The 19,331-nt window shown below is 45.1% G+C and overlaps 1 long non-coding RNA gene across 2 annotated transcripts in view; it reads right to left on the bottom strand.

The window, feature by feature from the left end:
• Positions 1-1,524: 1,524 nt before the first annotated feature.
• The window catches only part of LOC106836839 (uncharacterized), a 29,806-nt gene continuing 11,999 nt past the window's right edge, over positions 1,525-19,331 (bottom strand). Inside the window, exons 2-5 of one of the 2 annotated variants that reach the window (XR_011496789.1) lie at positions 14,216-14,435; positions 6,380-6,437; positions 5,214-5,304; positions 1,525-3,808 (exon numbers count right to left, since the gene is read on the bottom strand). This is a non-coding gene — a long non-coding RNA (uncharacterized lncRNA). Of the gene's footprint in view, positions 3,809-5,213; positions 5,305-6,379; positions 6,438-14,215; positions 14,451-19,331 lie in introns of both variants that reach the window. The other variant, XR_011496790.1, reaches the window with a different exon arrangement.

The following is a 19,331-nucleotide window of genomic DNA, read 5'->3' on the forward strand; positions in this document are numbered from 1 at the left end:
TTGCCATCAGCTCATGTGGAAGCTTTCTTTGATCCCTTAACTCAAGCAGCAGAAGGTATTGTACAGACATGCCCACCCACACCGTCACTGTCTTTTATCCCTTCCTTGAGTTTTGGAAAACGAGGATGATTGGCCATAGGACATTGTTTAGAAATTGTTTCAATGTATCATTTGGGTCGTTGATTTGTGTGAACATACATTTTGAATGGGATTTTTGGTTCCTAAGCATAGGCTAGAGTTTCTGGAATTCTCTTTTTACCAAGAATACCTGGTTCCTTTGAATGTTTCCCACCAGCAAGAAGACCTTTAAGCAATGGAAGCCATCCCCTGTGCCCACCCCCAGTATGGTCTACGATGAGCTGATCTTCAGATCCTGCCTGTTCTGTGAAGGTTGGATGGTGGCCATGGCCCTGATTATATCACAAAGTCCCCGTCATTGCTCCCACCCACAGTGGTAATGTGGCTCTTCTGCTCCCAAGGTCTCTTGGGGCTTCCCTTCACTTGCCCACATTGCATCACCTGCAGACTTCTGATGTGCTGCATACACGTCAGGGCCCTTGCCTCCTACCTTTCAGGGCTTTCCCCAGACCACAGACATTCACGCAGCCTCCACACTTTCCAACACCCAAGCCACTAGAGTGGGACTTTCAGAAATGATACCACTTCCCCACTCAAGCTCTGTGCAGCCTTTTGAGGTCTAAGAGCAGGTTGGACGGGGAGAGAGCCTGGACACCCTAAGCTCAACCCTGTTGTGGGCAGGAAACACAGGACTCCCAACTGAGTAAATATGGGTGCTTCTGAAATCTCCCCCACCAACATCATTTGGACAACAGATCAACATCCCCACCTACACTTCCCCTTTCTCCACTCACACCCCTAAACAAGAATATCTCCTTTGCTGCCTTCAAAGAAAAGCAGAGATATTCCTGCTAACAGGGCTGACCAGAGTAAAATTCTCCCTAGTCAGTTTATACTGAGAATCTTTGGGCACATGTGTGTATGTGTGTGTCTGCCTGTGCATTCAAGGTGGGAGGATTGTGGCGGGAACTATGAGATAGCAGAAAGCACAGTGACACAGGGAGAAGAGGATGGAAGAAGACTCAGGTGGACAATAGCTGGGAGAGCCGAGAGGTTAGCTCAGACTTGCTGATGCCAGTGGGGCTCACTGTGCTGAACCAAGTCAACCCATCTGTGCATCCCTCCTACGTGCTGAAGGAAATGCACACCCCAGTGAAATATCCTCCTGTGGATTGTGTGAACCAAGCAGTGGGGGACAGAGGTACACTGGACTGAAGATGACGCACCTTTGATGGAAGATAAAGGTAAAATCATTGCAAGGTAAGGTAGCTTCCAGGGCCAGGACTCGGGAGAGTTGTGAGAGAAGAACTCACATTCATTTTCCTGGGAATGGCACTGGCATCCTCAGTTCCTCTGGATACCTCTTGTTTAAAACCCAAGGATACTAAAAGTTAAATGTATATAGTGCGAATAGATACAATGGATCTGCTAAAGGACAGAGATTTTCGGATTGGACTTTTAAAAGTCAGTCTATATTTTGTTCATAATTCATAATAACACAAAAGTGTTGAAAGTGAAATGCTATAAAAAGAAAATTGGTGTAGCAATGTTAATATCAGCAATAATAATATTATTAATTCATAATTAATACCAAATAGATTTTAAAGCAAGGGAAAAAATAACCATTACAGGGCTAAAGAGGATCATTACTTAAAGATATTATATCAAGAAGATACAATAATAACTAAATCTGCATGCAGTTAACAATATAGTCTTGAAATACACGAAGCAAAAATTGACAGAATTACAAGGAGAAATTAACAAGCCCACAACCAGAGTAAGAGATTTCCTTTCATCTTTTTCATAAACTCAAAGCTTAAGAAGTCAAAAATTGAATAAGAACAGAAATCATAAATCATTAAAATAGAACTTACTATTAAGTCTTGGTCTGAAGGACATATACAAAATTTTGCATGCCCAAACTGGAGAATACACATTTTTTTCAAGAACACATAACAAAATATTTACAAAAGACCATAAAGCAAGTCTCAAAAAAAAACAAAAAAATTTTTTATATGTTCTGTGACCACAATGAAGTAAAATAAAAATTCAATTTCAAAAAGATAAATAAAATTTTTATTTGGCAAACTTCAAGTGCTCTCCTAAATAATTTACAGGTCAAAGAAAAATAATTATAGTTGTGAAAATTACAACACAATAATAACGAAAATAATACACACCAAAATTTGTGAATGCAGTGAAAATTGTCTTTATTGGAAAATGTATAGTCTAAAATCCATTGATAATAAGACTGAATGTCAATGAGCTAATATTCAATTAAAAAAATCAAGAGGACATCCAAAGAAAGTAGAAACATAAAAATAAAAGCAAAAATTAATGAATCCGGATACAAGCCATAATTGACAAACTCAGATGCCGGTTTCTGAGAAGATTTCTAAACCTGACAAACTTAAAGAAAAATAAAATAGCAAGATCCATTAAGGAAGAAAAAAGAAAGAATGAAAGAGGTGTTAGAAACAGCCTTAGTGGCGACCCAAGGTAGTGTCCTAAGATAAAAGCCTGAGAGAATGCCGTGTCCCTGGGCGGGCAGGGCTGCCTCCCTTTCCAGCTGGCTACTGTGCTCATGTCTTATTTACCTTTGTACCTTTAAAGGCTGGCAGCCTGGCACATAATAGATATGCAGTGGGTTTATTGCATCAAGTCAAATCCCCTTCACGAGCGGGCAGTCCGGGGCCTCAATGTTCAGCAACAGAGTCTAGTTCTCCACGGAGTATTTGTATGTCACCGTTTTGTTATTAATGTTAAATAAAGCATCGAAGTTTAGGAACACTGTACTTGAAAAACTAATAATCAGAGCAAATCAAGGTTATCTTTACAATAATATTCTCCTCCCTTATTTGGATGAGATTGGCCTGAATAAGAAAGAAAAGGATAGAGTTATAGCTGAGAGGTGGTACTCATTGCCCAGTGGACTTGGAGGAGACTGTGCCCTCACGTGAATACCTATTGCCGAGGTTGTTGAGAACCCCCGTGGACGTCTGTGCCCACGTTTCTATGTGGCCAAGAACCAAGCGGGTCAGGAGCAAGATCAGGAACACAAGGTTGGGATATTTCTGGCTGGAAATGGAAAATGGCAAGGCGTACAGATCTGACACAGAAGTCTCAGATTTCAGAGGTACTGGAGAGGCCTCCTAACCCCTTCCAAAATTGTTGCCCTTTCCAGGCACTGTGGCCTGAACCCTTGCTTTGTGGTTCTCACCCCCAGCTTGGCTTTGTCCCTTAGGGAGAGGTCACCCTGCCTTATCAGCCATTGCTAACTCGGTGAGTTTGAGCATCAGATGCTTTCCTGCCATGAGGTTTGATGGGGGCGGGTTGGGTGGAGTGAGCTGAGGACAGGAGAGCATGAGGGCGTGATGGCACTGGCTGCCTGAGGGGAAATCAGGGAGGAAAAACTGCCTAGTGCAGAGTTCTGCTCAGGGCCAGTCCTGGTTGTGCGGTGAGAACCCACAAGCAGGGAGGGGGAGGAACGCAAACAGATGCCCCAGCACAGCTGGAAGCCATGCGGCCTCTCTGGGTCCTGGGCCAGGAACACAGGCAGACCGACAATCAGAGGGCAGAGGGAGACACACAGAGCATCTGGCGCTGTAAATAACAGCTTCCAAGGAAACAGCTTCACGTGAGTGCGCCATGCAGCGGATGTGGGGATGCGCACCACTATCGCTCCATCAGTCCACCTGCCGTGTCAGCACACCCGGTAAAGCTGGCAACCCTGAAACAATAACAACAAACATTTGTAAAGCACTTTACAACATAGAGACGGCTTTCAAATGTGTTATCTCCTGTAGCTTCACAAGATCCTCTGGGAAGTATGTATTTAAGACTGCTTTCATTTTGCAAAAGAGGAAACCGAGGTTCAGCAAAGATAAGAAACTATGGGCAGACCTGGGATTTCTCATTCCAGACCCAGCATGTTTTATGCCTTTGCTTCTCCAAGTGTGGTCCACGGACCAGCAGCATCGGCCTACCCTGGGAGCTGGTTAGAAATAAGGAATCTCAAAGTAAGACCTAGTGAATCAGAATCTGCATTTTAACAAGATTCTCAGACAACTAACTTTTAATATGCACATTAAAATTTGAGAAGCATTATTTCCACCATATCAGACCACTCCTCACAAACATCTGATGATCCACTTGAGTTCTATACTCTTGGGGTCTCAGTATTTTAGAGTTGGAAGGAACTTCTCAAAAGCACCTACACCCACTCCATCAGGGTAACAGCAATAACACCGAAATTTTCAAACGCAAGGCCCTAGCAAAATGGAGGTGCAAACCTGAATCTCCTCTTTTTTGGCTCAAAAGGTTTCCATCATACCTGGCTTCTTCCTATTTTTTCCTTCATTTTTTTATTTTCCTATTTGGCGTTTTTTATTTGGGGTTCTGTTTTCAAAGTAGGCTTTCTTTGCCAGTTATATGTAATTTGGGTAATAGATTTCATTGCATTTTCTGAGCTCACGTTAATAGAGAATGAAAACAATAATGAGAAGAGAAGCAGTAATGGCCTTTTCTTTGTTTAGCATGTCCTAGTTTTTCAGTGTTTGGTTCACTCACACGATAGGTAGCTGTAGAAAACCAGTCTGGTATGAAAGATTGGTTCCAGATAATCTGGGACATTATTGAGTTGGTTACAAATATATATTAGATATAATAACATGTGGAGAGATACACTTAATAATAATGTGTGGAGGGATATCTATGTATCTGCATGGAGGCAGGCCACCCTAAAACTGTGTCTGTCCAGCACAAATGAGGATCCTGGCAATTTTCTGGTTAATTTGCTGAGTCTAGATGGCCAAACCGGATAATTCAGGCCACCAGTAGATTTTTGAACCTAAATATTCTGGTTTGGCTCTCTTTGTTTATAAAGTTAACCTGACACTTGCCAAATCACTGCCTCATTCACACTCTATCAAGGAGAAAGAAATGATCATGTGAGTGTGAACACACACTTGTTTTAATATGTGCATTGACATGTAACTCAGCTTAGGTCATTTTGTTCTTCGAGAGGAAATAATATCCACTCAAACATTCATCCCACGGCAGTGGGAAATGCAGGGTCTCTCCCAATATCTCTAGGAATGTTTAGGGTGGGAAGGCAATTGGCCTTGCGTCCCCACCTCCCATAGTCACTTGTGGATCCAAGTTCTTGCTTCTGTGGAATTTTCTCTCTCTTATGTCCTGCCTTCTACGGACGTTTCCACTCTCCACCTGCATGGAATTAAACATCTAATTCAGTCCAGTCTTCATGATTTCTCCAAAACATCACTCACCAAGTTAAGCAGCTGCAGTAGACTTTTCCTATAGATGTGAAAGAAACTAAGGCGCAGTTCTTTGCCACAAAATCAAATAGATCATCATGTTGATGAACAGAATCTTCGTCCTTAAAAATCTTTCAATGATTCCCTTTCTCCACATGCCCACCATGGAGGATTGTCTTCTACTTGGGCTCAAGCCTCCTAATATGTTGTGGCTCCTTTCTCATCCAAACTTCTTCTAAGGTAAACAGCCCTCACCCACAAATTCCTATGTCGATTATCTTCATCTCATTCAAGCCCATCCCACTCAAGGACTGCCTTCCATGATCCAAACTGTCCATCATGATGTTTTTCAACAAAGCGCCCAAGGATGAATTCTCCCACAGACTGCCAATGGCAGAGGGCTTGTCCTGATACACCGATGCCTTCTGTTACAGGATAAATAGATGGACGGCATCCAGATGCTGGTATCTGTGTGTGAATATATGTGCCAGCATGTGTGGGAGAATATGAGTATGCAAACATCTATATATGTGACTGTGTGTGCACACACATGTGGGGAGTAGCCCTAGGATTAGACCAAATGTGATTGGGAAAATGTGTAAAGTGTGTGTCCAGACTCATTCATTAGGTATTGGATCCAATGCCAGGAAATCCCATGTGTCAGCCCAATGAAGCCCTCAAGGAGGGGATCCCCCACACCCAAGCTACATCTCCTTGAAAATTAATTAATTAATTAGTTAACTGGGGAAAAGCATAGAGATATAAAGGAAAATAAAGAAGTAGGGCCATAGGGAACTGGAGAGACAGAAAAAGAATTATTTGGAGAAGTGATCTCAGCATCATGGCGGAATAAGTTTTTCCCTTTGTCTCTCCTCTCCAAGTTAAAACTAAACAGACATTCATTAAATAACAGAAAATTCCCTACACAGCACAACAAGGACAGCTGAGAGATCCACACAGCCATACATCTGAAGGTGGGTGGACTGGATCCCCAGGAAGTGGTGCAACTAGGTGAGTGCACCCACCTGACTCCCCAGCAGCAGCAATCCAGGTCTTGGATCCTCACACAGTGGCCTGGAGCAACTGTAAGTGGAGAGTGGGGCAGACAGGCCATGCATGAATGCTTTTGGAGGGATAGCCTAGCCCACATGAGCGCCCATCATGCCACAGTGGCCCCACCCACGGGAACGCTCCCCACTGAGTGGCAGCTGCTCTGTCCCTGCAAAGCACCCTTCCTGCCAAGTGCTGCAGCTCAGCTGGTCCCCTGCTGAGTGCAGTGGGCCCACCTGTGCAGATGGCACCCTCCGCCCCCGCAAGAGCGACCTGCCTGCCAAGAACAGAGTTCCTGCCTGCAGTGCACAACCCACCCACCAAGTGCAGAGGCCCTACCTATGTGAATGCAACCTGCCAAGTGACTGTGGCCAGTCTGTGCAAATGCAGAGTGGCCCTACTGGCACAACTGCAGCAGACAGGGTGGAATCAAAAAACACAGCTCCTGCCCCCTCAACAGTGGCAGGTGGAATCTGCGATCTGACACTATCACAAATGCACCAGCAAAAGCTCAATTCATCGGACACCATGAAGAGCTACAGTAACACTTCAGAGGAGAAGGAAAATGACAAGTCTCCAGAAACCAATCCTGAAGTCACAGAAGTATACAATCTAAATGAAAGAGAATTCAAAATAGTTGTCATAAAGAAACTCAGCAAGTTATAAGAAAACTCAGAAAGACAGTTCAGTGAGCTCAGGAATAAAATTAATGAGCAGAAGGAATACTTCACCAAAGAGAATGAAGCTCTAAAAAAAACCAAACAAAACTCTGGATATGACAACACAATTAATGAGATAAAAAATCATCTAAAAACCATAAAAAATAGAGCTGACAGGGGCTGGCCCAGTGGTGCAGTAGTTAAGTTCGCATGTTCCACTTCAGCAGGCTGGGGTTTGCCAGCTCAGACCTCGGATACGGACCTATGCACTGCTTGTCAAGCCATGCTGTAGCAGGCATCCCACATATAAAGTAGAGGAAGACGGCATGGATGTTAGCTCAGGGCCAGTCTTCCTCAGCAAAAAGAGGAGTATTGGTGGCAGATGTTAGCTCAGGGCTAACCTTCCTCAAAAAAAAAAAAATAGAGCTGACATCATGCAAGATAGAATTAATGAATTAAAGAATAGAAATAGAGAAATGCTTCAGGTGGAGGAAGAGAGAGAACTAAGATTCTTTTTACATGAAGAAATTCTTCTAGAAATATCCTACTCAATTAGGAAATGCAACCTGAGGGTTATAGTATTCTAGAGGGAGAAGGGGGAAGAAAGGAGCAGAGAGCTTGCTCAGAGAAATAATAGCTGAGAACTTCCCAAACCCGGGGAAAGAACTGGACTTACAAGTACATGAAGCCAATAGAACTCCTAACTACATCAATGCAAAAGGACCTTCTCCAAGGCATATAATTTTTAAAACTGGCAAAAGTCAACAACACAGAAAAAATATTAAGGGCAGTAAGGAAGAAGAAAATAAGCTACAAAGGAACCCCTATCAGGCTTTCAGCTGATTTCTCAGCAGAAACCTTACAGGCTAGGAGAGATGGAATGATATATTGAAAATACTGAAGAAAAAAGCTTCAGCCAAGAATACTCTATCCAGTGGAATTATCCCTCAGATACAATGGAGAAATAAAAGCTTTCCCAGATAAACAAAAGCTGAGGGAGCTCATCACCACCGGACATACTTTACAAGAAATGATGAAGGATGCCCTCATACCTGAAACAAAAAGGCAAAGGTCTACAAAGGTTTGAGCAAGGAGATAAATAGACAGACAAAACAGGAAAACCATAGCTCTCTATCAGGACAGGTTAGCAAACACTTAATTATAACATAAAACATAAAGGGAAGTAAAGCATCAGAAATAACTAGAGGAGCCAGCCCCAGGGCCTGGTGGTTAAGTTCAGTGCACTCCACTTTGGTGGCCTGGGGGTTCACAGGTTCAGATCCTGGGTGTGCACCTACACCACTCATCAGCTATCCCATGGCAGAGATCTACATATCAAATAGAGGAGGATTGGCACAGATGTTAACTCAGGGCTAATCTTCCTCAAGCAAAAAAAGAGGAAGATTGGAAACAGGTGTTAGCTCAAGGCAAATACTCCTCAGCAAAAAATAAATAAATAAGTATAAACACTTCAATTTAGTCACAAACTCACAAAACAAAAAGAATTTGTGAAGACAAAAACTCAGAAGGGGAAGAGGCTAGGGATGGAACCTGCTTAGGCTAATGGAGATAAAAGGCTATGAGAAAATGGACTATCTCATCTATGAGATCTTTTATGCCAACCTGATGGTAACCACAAAACAGAAAACCAGAGCAGAGCCACAAATCATAGATAAGGAGAAAACTGAGAAAAGCATCACAGAAAACCACCAAACTGAAATGGCAGTCAGAAATACAAGGGAAAAGAAACAATGGGAATACAGAACAACCTGAAAACAAGAGATAAAATGGCACTATTAAGCCCTCATATATCATAGTCACTCTAAATATAAATGGATTGAATTCTACAATCAAAAGACACAGAGTAGCTGGATGGATTAAAAAACAAGATCCAACAATATGCTGCCTCCAGAAGACACATCTCAGCTCTAAAGACAAACGTAGGCTCAGAGTGAAGGGATGGGAGATGATACTCCAAGCAAGTGATAAGCAAAAGAAAGCAGGTGCTGCCGTACTTATATCGGAAAGCAGATTTCAAGATAAAAAAGACGATGAGAGTCAAAGATGGGCAGTATATAATGATAAATGGGACATTCCACCAAGAGGACACAACACTCATGAATATATATGCACCTAACACAGGAGCACCAAAGTATATAAACCAACTACTAATATACCTAAAGGGAGAAACTGACAGCAGCACAAAATAGTAGGGAACTTCAATATCCCACTTACATCAATGGAGAGATCATCCAGATGGAAAGTCAACAAGGAAACACTGGCCTTAAATTAAATACTAGACTAGATGGACTTAGGGCCGGCCTGGTGGCACAGTGGTTAAGTGTGCATGTTCCACTTTGGCAGCCTGGGGTTCACTGGTTCGTATCCTGGGTACGGACATGGCACTGCTTGACAAGCCATGCTGTGGTAGGCATCCCACATATAAAGTAGAGGAAGATGGGCACGGATGTTAGCTCAGGGCCAATCTTCCTCAGCAAAAAGAGGAGGATTGGTGGCAGTTAGCTCAGGGCTAATCTTCCTCAAAAAAAGAAAAAAGATCTATAGAACATTCCATCCAAAAACAGCAGAATACACATTCTTCTCAAGTGCACATGGAACATTCTCAAAGATAGACCATATGTTAGGAAACAAGGCAACTCTCAATAAATTTAAGAAGATTGAAATTATATCAAGCATCTTTTCTCACCACAATGCTATGAGACTAGAAATCAACTATGAGGAAAAAGCTGGGAAAGGCACAAATATGTGGAGATTAAACAGCATGCTACTGAACAACCAATGGATGAATGAAGAAATCAAAAAATACCTGGAGACAGATGAAAATGAAAACATAACATACCAACTATTATGGGATGCAGCAAAAGTAGTACTAAGAGGGAAATTTATAGCAATACAGGCCTCCCTCAACAAACAAGAAAAATCTCAAACAAGTAATCTTAAACTACACCTAACAGAACTAGAAAAAGAACAAACAAAGCCCAAAGTCACCAGAAGGAGGGAAATAGTAAAAATTAGAGCAGAAATAAATGAAAGAGACATTAAAAAACAGTAGAAAGGATCAATGAAAATAAGAGCAGTTTCTTTGAGAAGATAAACAAAATTGACAAACTCTTAGCAAGATGCACTAAGAAAAAAGAGAGAAGGCACAAATAAATGAAATTAAAAATGAAAGAGGATAAATTACAATGGATACCATAGAAATACAAAGGATTATAAGAGAATACTATAAAAAACTATATGCCAACAAAGTGGATAACCTAGAAGAAATGGATAAGTTCTTAGATTCATACAACCTTCCAAAACTGAATCGAGAAGAAACAGAGAATCTGAACAGACCAATCACAAGTACAGAGATTGAAACAGCAATCAAAAACCTCGCAAAAAACAAAAGCCCAGGACCAGATGGCTTCTCTGGAGAATTCTACCCAACACTCATAGGAAAGTAAATATTCATCTTTCTCAAAATATCCTGAAAAATTGAAGAGACAGAATGCTCCCTAACTTATTCTATGAGGCCAAAATTACCCTGATCCCAAAACCAGAGGAGGATGACACAAGGAAGGAAAATTACAGGTCAATATTGCTAATGAACATAGATGCAAAAATCTCAGCAAAATATTGGCAAATTAAATCCAGTAATACATTAAAAGGATCATATACAATGACCATTTGGGATTTATACCAGGAATGCAGGGATGGTTCAACACCTGCAAATCAATCAACGTGATAGACCACATTAACAAAATGAGGAATTAAAATCATATGATCATTTCAATAGATGCAGAGAAAGCATTTGACAAGATCCAACATCCATTTATGATAAAAACTCTCAATAAAATGGGAAGGAAAGTACCTCAACACAATAAAGGCCATATGTGACAAACCCACAGCCAACATCATATTTAACAGTGAAAAACTGAAAGCCAACCCTCTGAGAACAGGAACAAGACAAGGGTTCCCACTCTCACTATTCCTATTCAACGTAGTACTGGATGTTTGGGACACAGCAATTAGGCAAGAAAGTGAAATAAAAGGTATCTAAATTGGAAGGGAAGAAGTAAAACTCTCACTGTACAGACGACATGAATTTTTATAGAGAAAACGCCAAGGAATCCACCAGAAAACCAGAAATAATCAACAACTACAGCAAAGTTGCAGGCTACAAAATCAACTTACAAAAATCAGTTGCATTTCTATACACTAATAACAAACTAGCAGAAAGAGAACTCAAGAATACAATCTCATTTCAATTGCAACGAAAAGAATAAAATATCTGGGAATAAATTTAACCAAGGAGGTGAAAGACCTATACACTGAAAACTATAAGACATTATTGAAAGAAATTGAAGAAGACATAAAGAAATGGAAAGATTTTCCATGCTCATGGATTGGAAGAATAAACATAGTTAAAATGTCCATATGGCCTAAAGCAATCTACAGATTCAATGCAACCCCAATCAGAATCCCAATGACATTCTTCATGGAAACAGAACAAAGAATCCTAAAATTTATATGGAACAACAAAAGACCCCAAAAAGCAAAAGCAATCCTGAGAAAAAAGAACAAAGATGGAGGCATCACAATCCATGACTTCAAAATATACTACAAAGCTATAGTCATCAAAACAGCATGATCCCAGCACAAAAACAGACACATGGATCAATGGAACAGAAATGAGAGCCCACAAATAAAACCACACATCTGTGGACAGTTAATCTTCAACAAAGGAGCCAAGAATGTACAATGGAGAAAGGAAAGTGTCTTCAATAAATGGTATTGGGAAAACTGGACAGCCATATGCAAAAGAATGAAAGTAGACCATTATCTTATATCATGCACAACAATTAACTCAAAATGGCTTAAATGAATGTAAGACCTGAAACCGTAAAATTCCTAGAAGAAAATATAGACAGTACACTCTTTGACATTGGTCTTAGCATCTTAGCAGCATCTTTTCAAATACCATGCCTACTTGGGCAAGGGAAACAAGAGAAAAAATAAACAATGAGACACATCAGACTAAAAAGCTTCTGCAAGGCAAAGGAAACCATGAACAACACGAAAAGACAGCCCACCAACTGGGAGAAAATAATTGCAAATCATATATCTGACAAGGGGTTAATTTCCAAAATATATGAAGAACTCATACAACTGAACAACAACAAACCAAACAACCCAATCAAAAAAATGGGCAGAGGATATGGACAGACATTTTTCCAAATAAGATATACAGATATTCAACATCCACATGAAAAGATGTTTAATGTCACTAATTATTAGGGAAATGCAAGTCAAAACTACAATGAGCTATCATGTTACACTTGTCAGAATAGCTATAATTAACAAGACAAAACATAACAAATATTGGTGAGGATGTGGAACAAAGGGAACCCGCATACACTGCTGGTGGGAATGCAAACTAGTGCAGCCACTATAGAAAACAGTATGGAGATTTCTCAAAAAATTAAAAATAGAGGGGCTGGCCCTGTGACCCAGCGGTTAAGTTCACACACTCCGCTTCAGTGGCCCAGGGTTTCACCGGTTTGGATCCTGGGAGAGGACCTAGCTCTGCTCATCAGGCCATGCTGAGGCAGCGTCCCACATAGCAGAGCCAGAAGGATCTACAACTAGAATATGCAACTATGTACTGCCGGGCTTTGGGGAGAAGAAGGAGAAGAAAAAGAAAAAGAAGATTGGGAATAGATGTTAGCTCGGGTGCCAATCTTTAAAAAATAATAATAAAAAGTAGAAATATCATATGATCTAGCTATACCACTACTGGGTATTTATCCAAAGAACTTGAAATCAATGATACAAAGAGACCCGTGCTCCCTTATGTTTACTGCAGCATTATTCACAATAGCCAAGACATGGAAGCAACCCAAGTGCCCATCAACTGATGATTGGATAAAGAAGATGGGTATATAAAACAATGGACTGCTACTCAGCCATAAAAAGACAAAATGGTTCCATTTGCAACAACATGGATGGACCTTGAAGGTATTATGTTAAGCGAAGTGAGCCACACAGAGAAAGACAAACACTGTACAATTTTACTCATATGTGGAAGATAAACAAACACATGGACAAAGAGAACAGACTAGCAGTTACCAGAGGAGAAGAGGGTAGAGGGTGGGAGAAAGGGGTAAAGGGGCACACATATATGGTAACAGATAAAAACTAGACTATTGGTGGTGAGAACAATGTAGTCTATAGAGAAACTGATGTATAATAATGTAAACCTGAAATTACATAATGCTATAAACTGATATGACCTCAATAAAATAATTTTAAAGAAAAAGAATTCGTTGAACGGCAATTTCCAAGGTCATCGAGATTCTCAGAGATCTGGGCTTTGTAAGTTGCCACAAATACCAGTGGGAGGGACAAAGCTGGTTAGAAGTTTCGACTCCTTAGGCACAGAAGACCCTGGGAAGGACGAGCAAGATGGGCTGTGCGGCCTCTCCTTCACAGGGATCTCTGCAAACCATAGCCTACCTGTCAAAGTGGGGAAGGGCCTGGCCTTCCTGGAGGGAGAAGGGCAAGGGAGCCCTCTCAGAGCCCCACCTGATCCGACAGTCCATGAGACATGGGATTTCCAAGCAAAGGAATGTGAGCTCAGCTGTAGCCCCAGAGGCAGAAGGGATGCGGGCCCTTGGGGTGGGAAGGGGTCCGGTGGGGTTAGCATTTCACCAGCGCCTTCCCCTATATTGCCTCTCCTCCACAGGCTTAGAAGCCTCAAGGGTACTGAGGTCACTGGACAACATGTTTAATGTCACTAGGAGAGGCCAGTGAGACCAGGACACCAGGGGATGTGTGCTGCCCTATCAAGTGTCCAGCAGCTCTGCTGGGCCTGCGTGTAAAGAGGCCATTAGGAAGTTTGTGCTCTGCCCCTTGTTGCAGGACAGCAGTGGTCCGTCCGGGCGCGTCCTCCCTCCACTCGCCTCCTCCAGCCCCACCAAACTCTGCCCTGGCTCTGACAGCCGAGACCCTCCACGACGGATGAGTTCTTCTCCAAGGGATAGAAAACCAAGTTTGTATCCAGCCGCATCGCTCCCTTCCTTTGCTAAGTCACAGAATCACCTGAACATTTATTTCCTTGTTTAGGAAATGGCAGCAGCAACACCTTACCTTGCGGGGGTGTTAGGAGGGTTAAATGAGATAAAGCACGGAGGGCGCCCAGCCTTGTGTCTGGGAACAGTGGGTGCTGGTGATGGCTTTCCTCCCGGAGCCGGATCATGCTGTCCTGAGCTCAGGCACCGAACAGCGGAGGGCAGGGGGAAGTCTTACCCATCTTTGTGCCCTCAATACCTGGCGCTGTGCCCAGCATGCCCTAGGGTATCCAGCAAACCTGTGTTGAAACGAACTAAATTTGAGAACAAGTCAGAAGGTCATGGAAAAGGGAGGGTCTGCCAGGTTCTGCCCGTGACCCTAGAAGGGCAAGGACCTGAATCCCCACCACCAGCCCAGGACCAGCTCCCCTACGCCCGCCCAGGTCTCAGTCGGTGTCTCGCAGAGCTGTCTCTTCCCCTCGTCTTGAGGGCCTGCACACCGGTGTGCTGTTGATGTGCTCTGTTCCTACCTGATTAGGTCTCAGGACAGCTCCAGCCAACTCCAGTCTCCCTGCATACTGTCCCTCGGCCCCATTATACCATCAGGCTCTGAGCCCCCTCCCACCCTACTCTCCTCACTCACTTTGTTACCAGATAAAATACAGCATGCCCAATTAAATTTTAATTTTGGACATACTTATACAAAAATGATTTGTTGGGCCTGGCCCCATGGCCGAGTGGTTAAAGTTCTGCATGTTCTGTTTCAGTGGCCCAGGTTTGTGGGTTCAGATCCAGGGTGCAGATCTATTCCACTCACTAGCCATGCTGTGGCAGTGTTCCACATACAAAATAGAGGAAGCCTGGTACAGATATTAACTGAGGGACAATCTTCCTCAAGCAAAAAAGGAGGCAGATTGGCAACAAATGTTAGCTCAGGGTGAATCTTCCTCAGCAAAAAAAAAAAAAAAAAAAAGGGAGAGAGAAAAGGATTGATTGTTTATCTGAAATTCAAATTTCACTGGGCATCCTACTTACTAAATCTGGCCATGCCACCTAGGGAGTATCTTTCTACCAGCCATAGCCTTCCCTTCTTCCATACCTCTCTTCCAGCCCCACCAGGACCTAACTGAGTTGAACAGCTGAGACCACTCATTCATGTATTCATTCACTCATTCAACAAACTTGTATTGCATGTCTACTGAGCACTAAGCCCTCCGCTAAACATTGGGGTACAACGTGGGTACAATGGTGAAACTGTCATAGTCCCTGCCCTTATGGGGCTTACATTCTAGTCATTGACAAAAGTAAAAGTAAGTGAGGGGGCCGGCCCAGTGGTGCAATGGTTAAGTTCACTCCTTCTGCTTCAGCAGCCTGGGGTTCACAGGTTTGGATCCTGGGCACGGATCTACACACAGCTCATAAAGCCACACTGGTGGGCATCCCACATACAAAATAGAAGAAGATTGGCATGGATGTTAGCTCAGGGACAACTTTTCTCCAGCAAAAAGAGGAAGATTGGCAACAGATGTTAGCTCAGGGACACTCTTCCTCACCAAAAAAAATAAAATAAAATAAAAGTAAGTGAACAAATAAATGAAATGATTACAAATGTAACAAGTGCTATTATGAAAATAAACTAAATGGACTGTTGAAAAGGAGAGGGCTGGTTTGGACAGGACAGTGAGGAAAATCTCTCTCGGGAGATGACACCCCAGCCAACCTGAAGAATGAGAAGGGGGCTGGCTATGGATCAGGGGAGGAATTCTAGGCTGTGAGGGAGGAAAAGAAATTTGACTGAAAGAAGAAGGAGTGCCTGGCGGGTGGGGAGGGCATAGGATGAAGCTGGGGAAACTGGAAAGGTCCAGAATCCCTCAGGGCCTAATAGACTATAGGAACGTTCTGAATACACGCATGCAGCCACACATACATGCACACACGCATGAACGCACACACATGCATGCACACATGCACACGCACACTAAAAGGCTGAATGACATTTAACCTGACAATTCTTAATGCTTCGTGGAGGTTGCAATGAAGGATCCTCAAGTTGGAAGCAGGCAGACCACCCGTTACAAGGCCACTGCAGAATCCAGGTAAGAGATGATGGTAGTTTAGAAAAAAAGGGTGATGGTGGCAATTGAAAGAAATGGTGGAATTAGAAGTAGACTTTGGAGGTAGAATTTGCTAGACTTGAGGATAAATTGGCTGTGAAAGAAGAGGAGGACTCAGGGATCAGTCCTTAGTAACTATAGGAAGGTAGAGGTGATAGAAACCTAGGGGAAACAGGGGCAAATCAAGGGTCCTGTCTGGACGGGCTGAGTTGAAAACGTCCAGGAGACCCAAGGCAGAAATGTCAGGGGGGCACAGCTTTTGGAGGTCGGCACCCAAAGAGGAGGATTGGGCTAGACTCAGAAAAGCAGGCTGCCACCACGGGTGGTGTCTACAGCCACAGAGATGTGGAGAGAGGACCAAGGGCACTCGCAGCAGGTCACTCTGAAGAGGAACCTGAGAAGAAGCCGAGGAGGAGCCACCAGTGGGCGGGAAGGAAACCAGGAGAGCCCTGAGTGCAGACAGGCAGAGAGGCGAGGGGGGGGGGGGGGGGTCGGCTGAGCTAATGCTGCTGACAGAGGGAGGGAGGGAGGCGAGAAGCACTCCTCGGGTTTGGTGAATCTAGAATGAACAGGGGCGGCAGAGTGGGTGGTGGGGCAGAAGCTAGGCTGGAGAGGGAGCAGAGGCAGCAAGTGTCCACCATTCTTGTGAGGAGAGTGGCTGCAAAAGGAGTTGAGCAGTGGGACTGTGGCTGGAGGGGCCAGGGTCTTGGGAGAGAGAGAGAGAGAGCACGTTGGCTGATGGGAATGGTCTGGGAGGAAGCAGGAGAGGGGGGTGCAAAGGAGAGGGGGGGTGAACCCTCCCTCACTCCCCTGCCTTCCCCATCAGAGAGGAGGGAGTCCCTGCCCTTGGGCCTGGACACAGGCACAGGGCTCCTCCCCAGGCTGGATGGAGGGGAAATGTCGAGGCCCAGGGTGGAGGAAGCTGGGAGGGGAGGCCCTGCCTTGTTCTGGAAATAGAAAACCAACACTGGTAACTGAGTAACTCCTGTAAAGGGGGCAAAGGCACTGGCAGAGTCTGAAGGAGCAAAAATAATCTGTCCCGCTTGGGCAGCCAGGCGGATCGGATGTGGGGGGTGGAGAGGCCCGGCCTGCGGTCCCTCAGCCCCCAGTGCCCCTCCCTGGCCTGCAGGGGCGAGTAGTGCTCTTCTCAGACTTGCTCCTGCCAGGCCTGGAGCCTAGGTTCCCCGTAGACAGAGCATCAGGTTAAGGCCATGCACTCAGAGCCCAGGCCTGTGAGCTCGGTTGCCCCTGCCCTGCACTGCCTGCTCTGGACTCCAGGTGAGCGTACCACCCAGACAGACAGAGCAGAGCCCCACCAAGCCCCAGCCAGGCAGGGAAGGCCTAAGCAGAGGGTTCCAGATAAGCAGCACCACCTCCCTCAACCCCACTTACCACCCCTCGGTGACCACACCAGCTGGAAGTCTTAGCTCACTTTCGTGCCCTCCTTGACTGCTCCAGCCTCTCTCAGATCTCCCTCTTCGGAGGTCCACAAGCTTGTGCCACATGTCCCCCCACCACACCTATACACACCGCTGGATTACAGGTTCCTCAGAGGGGGTGCTGATCTAACAGCATCAGTGAACTGATTGAGTGATGGGTCGGTTTTGAGGGCAGAAGCTGCCGAGTGAGGATCCGGGCCACCTCCCTTTCTGCTTCAGCACCCCTGTCCCCCCTCACCTCAGGGTGAAGGCTGCCACAACTCTCTGCTTCACCTTCCCCTCCCCAGGGTCCCCTCTAAGATCACAGGAAGCAAGAGACACATGTGCTCATCCAGCAGACAATGCTGGAAGATAGGGTAAGGCCGAGGGCACCGCTCTGCTCTAGGTTCAGCCCCCCAGCCCCGAGGGCATGCCATCCCCCCAAGAAGAGCAGGGCTTGGGGGAAAGAAGCTGGCAGGCCCCAGAGAAGGGGGTTGGGCCCTCTCTCCTGAGGAGGAAAGGAAGGTGAGAATCAGTGACCTGAGAAGTTTCCATGAACTCTGGCTATGAGGGAGAAGGCGGGGGAGAGGGCAGCAGGAGCCGAGCAAGGCGCAGGAGGAAGAAAGCAACCTCGTAAAGTGGTTTCCTTACCATAAACTTCTAATAGGATCTCACGGCAAACAGACACACTGGACCTGCCCTGAGGAATGAGGAGGGCCGGGAACCACGTGCCACCAGGACGTCGGAGGAATTAGCGGTGTTTGGAGCAGAGGGGATCATGGCTCTGTACAGCTGGGGGTCCGATGCTGGATGAGAGGAGACCACTCCCCCAGCAAGGACACAGAAGCTGTGCCCATCCCTGCCCCCTCTGCTCCCAGCACAGAAGTGCCCAGAAGTGCCATCTGTTTACAGGTAAACTGGAATGTGAGTGACAGAAGGGTCGTGGCTGGTCCTCAGAAGCACCAAGTTCTGTATCCCCCGCTGCTGACTCAACCACCTCCCCCCCACAATACCTCCCTCTCAAGCTGACCTGAACAAAGAGGCCGCAAGTTTCCAGTTGTAAAAACTGGGGAGGAGTGATCAAGAGCAAAGATCAAGGCTCTGGATTTTCCATGACTCTTGTGCAGGGTGGGGGCACCATGCCTATCTGGCACAGTTCCCATCACCCATGCCCTCTGGGAAGCAGGAAGCTGCCATCTGGGCAGGGGGCAGTGCCAGTCTCACCTTCAGCATGGTGCCCTCTCCAGGGGCAGCGTTGACAAGAGGCACGCTCCCTGTCCTGCAGGCTGGCTGTGCAGAACCTCCTGAACTCTGGGTCCCCCAAGCCAAATTCCTCCCAGTCCTCGGAGATCAGACCCTCTCAGAGGCCAGGAACTCGCCCAGTACTGCGCAGCACTGTGCAGACCTGCAGCACTGCGCAGAGGTCAAGGGCCAGGAGGGAGAAGGAAGGGGACCGGAGACAGGAGACAGGGGAGGGAGATGAGGACTTGGGCTGGGGGGGTTGTAAGGGAATCTACTTGCAGGAGGTCAAAGGGCAGCTGGCATGGGCTGCCTCCCAGGGCAGGGCCAGTCTCCTTGTCCTCCCCTTCCTCTTACACCTACTCTCTCAGCTTCTGGGAGAACAGGGGAGCCAGGACACAGAGGGGTCCACCCAGGTAAATGA

This window comes from Equus asinus, chromosome 22, assembly GCF_041296235.1.
Source record: "Equus asinus isolate D_3611 breed Donkey chromosome 22, EquAss-T2T_v2, whole genome shotgun sequence".
Lineage (NCBI taxonomy): Eukaryota > Metazoa > Chordata > Mammalia > Perissodactyla > Equidae > Equus > Equus asinus.